Raw genomic sequence first — 7,008 nt, 5'->3', positions numbered from 1 at the left:
TTGAAGCTCTTAAAACTCATTCCATTTCTTTTATCCTTTCCTTTCATCGCAATTCACCTAAATCTCCGTCATCAATTCAAATTCATCTGTAATTAACAATTACCCGACTCCCACCATTTATCCTAGAGATCAATGTCAATTTATTTTCTTTAGCCAATATCTGCTTATTAAGTTCATACCACAAAATTCTGGTGTTCATATAAATTTTATTTAAAGTCATACCGGTATCAAAAATTCTAGACTTGTTTATTTAATTTTGTATCATTCGATTTATATCCAAAGTCTCCACATCAAATCTCTATTTAAATTTCACCCATTCAAATTCCAAAGTCCTTATATTAATTTATTTACTATCTAAAACTGTCCCAAATAATCTATATTTATTTCAAATTATTAAAATTTATTACCCGGAGGGTTCTACCGAATCCTAGCGAATCGCTGTTGCATTCACTTATCTGAATTCCTTCCATAAATCTCTAAAATTATATATATTTTGTATCTTGACCCGAAACCTATACGATCTATTTTTTTCTTCCCCTCGTTACCGACCCGTTTTTATCGAATCAGCTAAAATCAATATATATATTTTTAATATTCTTCCTTTCAGCCTAAACCGGCGCGGACCAGTCGGAACCGAGTCGGTCCGAGCCAGCCAGTCCATTCAGTCACCCATCCCATCTACCGTTTCTTTGTTTCTCTGTGTACGCGTTGTCATCGCAAGCGTCGTTATCAGCAGCAGATCGAAGCCAAGCCGGCTGTCTTCCTCCGTCTCTCTCTCCACCGCCTCTGCTGCCAGCAAAGCAGAGTTTTGCCTCTATCGGAGTAGCAACCGACGTCGTCGTCATCCACATCATCCAGCCACTGCATCGCACAAACAAAGCATAAGCAAACCAAAGCCGATCACGGCTCGCTGCTCTCATTTTACTCACCACTGCCATCCATCCTCCATCCATCTCTCTCTAGTTCATCTCGGCGGCTGCCACCAACAGCAAAGAAGATTGCCGTGATCTTCTCCTTCGTCTTCCCGAAGCTGCACTGCCTCCCATGGCCGGAGTCGTTGCAGCGAGACTTAATTTTGCCGAAGCTCGAGTTTTGGTCACCCGCACTTGTCTGCAAAATTCGTCACTTCCTTTGCTCCATCCTGGAAGTTGAAGGTAAAAATGGAATCCTTGTCCCTTCTTGTGTGTTTCCCCTCCCTTTACCCGGTGAAATCGTCGCCGGAATCATGCCGTCACCATCACCGGAGCTACTGCCGACGTTCCCCTGTTCGTTGCAGTCGGGCTGCACGGCGCCCCACCGGTCTGCGTCTTCCCGCGCCCGGCCAACGGCCTCTATACCGCCGCCGCCCTCCACTAAACCTCCCAGGCCACCGCGCCCTCGCCGAAGTTCGCCGGAGCGCCGCCGCCGCGGCCGTCTCCGCTGCCAGATTCAGGCCGCCGCCGTTAGCGCGGCAGGCTGCCTCCTGGCCGCCTCCACCGAGGGGAACAGGGTCCCCTCGGCCTTCCGCTGCCGGAGCTCGCCTCCCTGGCCGGAGCCGACCATCCTCACCGCCGGCGTCCTCCATGGCCACCGTTCCCTGTGAAGAGAAAGAAAAGAACGAGAGAGAGAAAGAAAAGAACGACAGTGAAAGGAAGAAGAAAGAGAAGAGAGAGAAAATAAAGATTTTCCTACTCGGAAATAATTCCAAAATTCTCCTTTTCCCTTTAAATCAATTTGACCATCCGTTTGATCTCCGATTCCAAATTCGAGACCTATTCTATACTCCTTGAATTATTTCGAGTCCAATGAAACCGCTTTCATCACCATCCGAGACTCCGAAATCATAACCTTAATTTTGATTCCTGGTTTACTATTCATTAATACTGGCGAAACCACTCGAAATTAATTTGACCTTTGACTCGATGAATTATTATTTGGTTAGCTACTCTGCTACACCGAATAATTATGCAGTGAAATTCAGAGTTTGTCCTAACCTATCGATGATGTTTGAAGCATCGATCTACTACATCATTTCTTTTGATTTGACTTTAGTTAATTTTTAAATTCTTTTGTTCCTATAAGTTAAGCCTTCCACAATTCGATAATTCGAACTATTGATTGAATTCAATAGTTTAGTAGCTTACAAAAGTTATTTAACCATTCCTTTGATTCGAATCAAACATACCTGATCTTTTGTTTCTAACCTAATCATCCACTTATTCTATCGCGCCACATATGAACATAACATAACCATCCCACCACATAATTCTAGCTTCCACTATTATCAATCGCTATTATAAGCCCTAAACCATATCTGTCTGAACTTCCAACCCTAACCTTATTCTTTGAAACAACTAAAGCCTATTCAAATCTATCCATCTTTCAATTTTCCATAACATCCCTTCAAACCATCACTTCAAGCTCGCATATGATCATGGTATCACAAACTCATACAGTAACCCGGTTATTGACATTTTCCTAATCCAAGTTTGTGTTGTTTACCACAAAATAATCTCATCTGACCTATTGTTTTCTTTTTCGACATAATATAACACAATCTTTCTCATATATAGTTTAAGCTATCATTCCTATCGAATGGCTTAGAAAGTTCTAACCTTTAACCAGCCATTGTCTATTCATATTACCTTTCATCTGAATCAACCCTTGCCTCAAGTTATACTCGATCTTTATCATGTAGTATTTAAATCAATCTCGCATTACGCGGAGCCACATAAAATCATAGCATAATATCGTGGTTTTCTTCTAATCCATATTATACATCATTCCAACTTAAATCATAACCATCTAGGTATACCTCCTAGCCCTCGATCAGTTTAAAAGCCTTCCGAATCCCTCCCATTTCCTATCCAGCTATTATCTTTTTTCTAGCTCCAACTTGAGTTGTTATTTTATTGTTTATTATAGCTTTTAGTTTTACAGTTTTGTTTATTGTTGGTTCTTGTGTGCGTGCGCTAGATAGTATGGAAAAAAGTTTATCAAGTCACCACAGGAGCTGATGTGGACCTAGATGGCTACGTTGAAGCTCCCAGAAAACCACATATTGCAAGGCAAGCCATTAATCTATCCTTGATCAACTTGAAAACCTAAGTAGAGAACCACTTAGTTATTTTATGTATTATTTACTTGCAAAGTTATTTTGGTGTATTACTATTTTCAAATAATCATGTTACATTAGTTATTGCCCTATACTTAATTCATTATTATTGCCAATTACATAAACTACCATATCTTGTTCCCTGATAACCTAGGTATAGGTTGTATATTTCATTAGATTAATATTGTAGTGGGTAATACCACCAAAACCCCGCATAAAATATGTTTTGATATGAATCACTCATTTGGAGTGATATGGAGGTTAATTTTGAGTCAAGATGATGTTTTGAATAATTTTCTCATGCCATGTGAAGTGATGTAATTGCGCTCATCCGCATGATCGAGATATTCGAACTTAGCGTATACTGCTCCAGTGAATTGATGATCTGCAGCCTATCTGTGTATATGGCAATATCGGCCTTAGGTGTGTACTGGCCACTGAGTGTTGGTGAGAATTGTATGAGTGAGGGTGCTGCGTGTACCCAGGGTACTGTGTATACCCAAAAGAGGTCAGGAGGAGCTGATGTGCCTCTGAGACGCTGAATAGTGGGTGGAAGTTGTGGCGGGTTGGAACACACCCCCTCTGCGTTCGGGACGGGGCTAACAGCCACAAAATCCTTTAACCCGCTAGGTGAATCTTAGATGAGCTTGGGGTAGTATTATGTTATGTTATTTACAGGTTTGCAAACTGTGGATATCGTGCGGGTAAAGCTGGGCAGACATTGTAGAGTCGTACAGTATTCGAATACGCCATACTCCCGGTTAATGGAGATATGTCATTGGGCGATTCCTATTCTCATGGTATGAGTAATCTTTTATAATTAAAATGAAGATTTGATAATGTTAAGAATAATGGTGATGTAATATTACTACTACTATTTTAAAATATCATTTTATACCTTTTTATGAATAAAATGTTTATGAAAGTAGGGCAAAGCTATTAATGGTAGGATTGTTATCAAAACCCCTTTGATGAACCCTATTCCTTCGTACTCCTTACATGTTTTATACTTATTTAATTATGGTTATGGCTTGCTGGGTACTTTTGTACTCATCCTTTGCATAAAATGTAGTTCAGAAAAGCAGGTCTTCGTCAAGATTGCTCATGTTAGAGTCACTTCCTTCGCTCGAGCTTGCCTGTGGTGTTGTTGGGTCTTCTGCTTACTGTCTGGTTGTCTTTTTAAAAAGCTAGGCCGACATGCCATATTTCCGCTGCCAAGTAAGTATAATTCGCTGAGCTTATGCTTTTATACCTTTTCTGTGCGCAACTGCATCATAGGCAGTTGTGGCTTGTGGGATTCCTGTTTAGTTCAAGTGCACCCTCACAATTAAATTCGATTGCTAGTAAAATGCACCGGAGTTAGCCCCTATATGCAGCAAAATTTGGGCAAAATTTCATAGAAACATCGCTAGTAGTTGATAGAACGACACATATTTCCAACCCATTTGTTCTCTTGTGCTTATGCTTCTGAGCCAAAATCTAAATTTTTAACCTTAAACTTAGAGTTAATTTTGAGGTGGTTTTTTACTAAAGTTTATCTTCCGGCTTAGTTTTTAAATCATTAAAAATACGTACATAAAAATTCTATTTATATTTTTTATCTGCAAATACATCGTTTGATTTTTTTTCATTTTTAAAAAAAAACCAAAAAAGCACCTCCAATAGCTCCGCGTCAGCGTGGAGCGGCCCAAAACCCTAGTAGCGGTGCTCGAGCCAACAGTTCTTCGCCATCCATCGATCGTTCCCACGCAGAAGCCGCAGCTCAGCTGCCAGCTACAGCAATGGCCGATTGGAATAATGTGTACGGGTGCGTGGCGGCCGCAGTGGCAGTGGTCGTGTTGTGCGCAGTGGCCGTGTTTAGGTGCGCCTTTGGCAGCTGCTGTTGGCGGACGGAAGGGCGTGGAGATGCCGCTGCCGCTGCCGCTAGCGCTGGTGCCGGCTGTTTTGGCGGCGGCGGTTGTGGCGGTGGCGACGGTCGTGGCGGCGAATGATTTCATGTTCTTTGATGATTCTGTACCCTATATATGTTGATGTTACTTGATTTGTAGTACATGTTATTTATTTGGATTTGGATCAGTACTTGGTGGAATAAACACTATAGTTAAGTAGTAATATTTTCGCTTATGTATTAAACACCCTCTTATATGTTTATATGTTTTATCTATAAAATTTGATTGGTTTAGTTTCCATATACTTCCACAGCTAATAATTATTGAAAGCTCCAGCGTCTTCAGTTGATTGAATTTTGGGTTTAGGATGATGCAATGTGCTATTCACATATAACTTCACATACGTGGAAAACCATTGCACTAACACTCTAATTGCCGTGGACCCTCAATCGTACGAAGTTGGCATTTCCATGGCCATTAAACAATCAACTGACCAAATAGACAGAACAGTCATCAAAACCAAAATTCAATAGGTATACAAGCGAACGAGCAAAATCTAGAAAGAAACGGCTACAATTTTAGAAGCATAAAGGCAATTTCTCTTCACAATATGAACTCGACAAGTTCATGAAAGTGAGTATGAGATATCCTCTGCACAATCTCTCCAAGAGAAAAGGTAGAAAAAAATAATAGATTCATTTATCAATGGTTCAAATTAATGTATTAGTGTTGGTATAGAGGAGATGTATTCTACGTCAACTTTTAACTAATGAGTTGCTTACACCAATAAAATTAGATGGGGCATTCACTTCTATTATAAAACTTGCTCTTAGTTATCATGATTATCATGTTAACAACACTACTATGTTTCTTTTTGTTACCTGGGACTTACGTATTAGTTATATACTAGCTATATTTATAATTACATATAACTGTATTGTATATTTATAATTACATATAACTGTATTGTAGTTATATTCGTCTTATTCTGTGAAAAGAAAATGATGAGTGATATATAGGTAGTCCAAAGTGGACCGGACCACATCTCGAGCAAATGGGCTTGTACATGCGGGGAGGTTTAACGAGCGGACGACGCACGCTCACCACTCCGCGCGAACATATCTACATGTATAAAATTTTATATATATAAATATTTGTTATAAAAACTTTATATACATAAATATTTGTATAAAAAATGACAATTATATACATGAAATTATTTATTAGAGATAAGAAACATAAAGTAAATGACTTTATATATATTTATTTATTCCGTGTGACAAACTTTATACATATAAATATTTGGTTTAGCAATTTTATACATGCAAATATTTTATTATAGAAAAATACACATATTTATATAGGTTGTTAGACTCTAGATCTGGCCCATATCCATATATGTGCAATAAAAAAATAGAGTAATTAATCTAATTGAAATGGCCCAAGGCCCATAGTAGAAAGCTGTTCGCGCGTGTATGGGCCACGCGCGCGTTCGCGAATAGAAAAAGTCTACCAAAGGTCCCTCAACTTGAAGGTGCGTCTATTTTTCATCCCTTAACCGGAATATCAGAAATGTATCCTCTAAACTTATCTAATCCGTTTAGAAAAGGTCCCTCAGCGGTTTTAGCTCATTTTTTTACTTGTTTTGCTGATGTGGTATCCAATGGGTCCCACATGTAGGTTTTTTTATTTTTTTCTCTCTCCTCTCCTCTCCTCTCTCTTCTTCCTCTGTTATATGCTTGAGGGCGGTGGTGGCCGGCATGTGCTTCTCCCTCTTTCTCGCCGCTATGCAAGCAGAATCGCCACCACCAGTGGACGTGCTCGACCCCGCTCCACCATCCCCGCTCTCCTTCGACATCTCGCCCCACTTCCTGCCCATATGCTCGCTGAGTCACGCGTCCTTTCCTCACTCGACCACCCCTTCGTGCCCACCCTCTACTCTACGCGTACCTCGACGTCGGGCGCTATGTGTGCTTTCTCATGGACTACTGCTCCGGGGGCGACCTCCACGTGGTACTCCGGCGC

The sequence above is a fragment of the Oryza brachyantha genome, chromosome 4, assembly GCF_000231095.2.
Source record: "Oryza brachyantha chromosome 4, ObraRS2, whole genome shotgun sequence".
NCBI classification, from domain to species: Eukaryota; Viridiplantae; Streptophyta; class Magnoliopsida; order Poales; family Poaceae; genus Oryza; species Oryza brachyantha.
Note: the sequence above shows the minus strand (reverse complement) of the source record.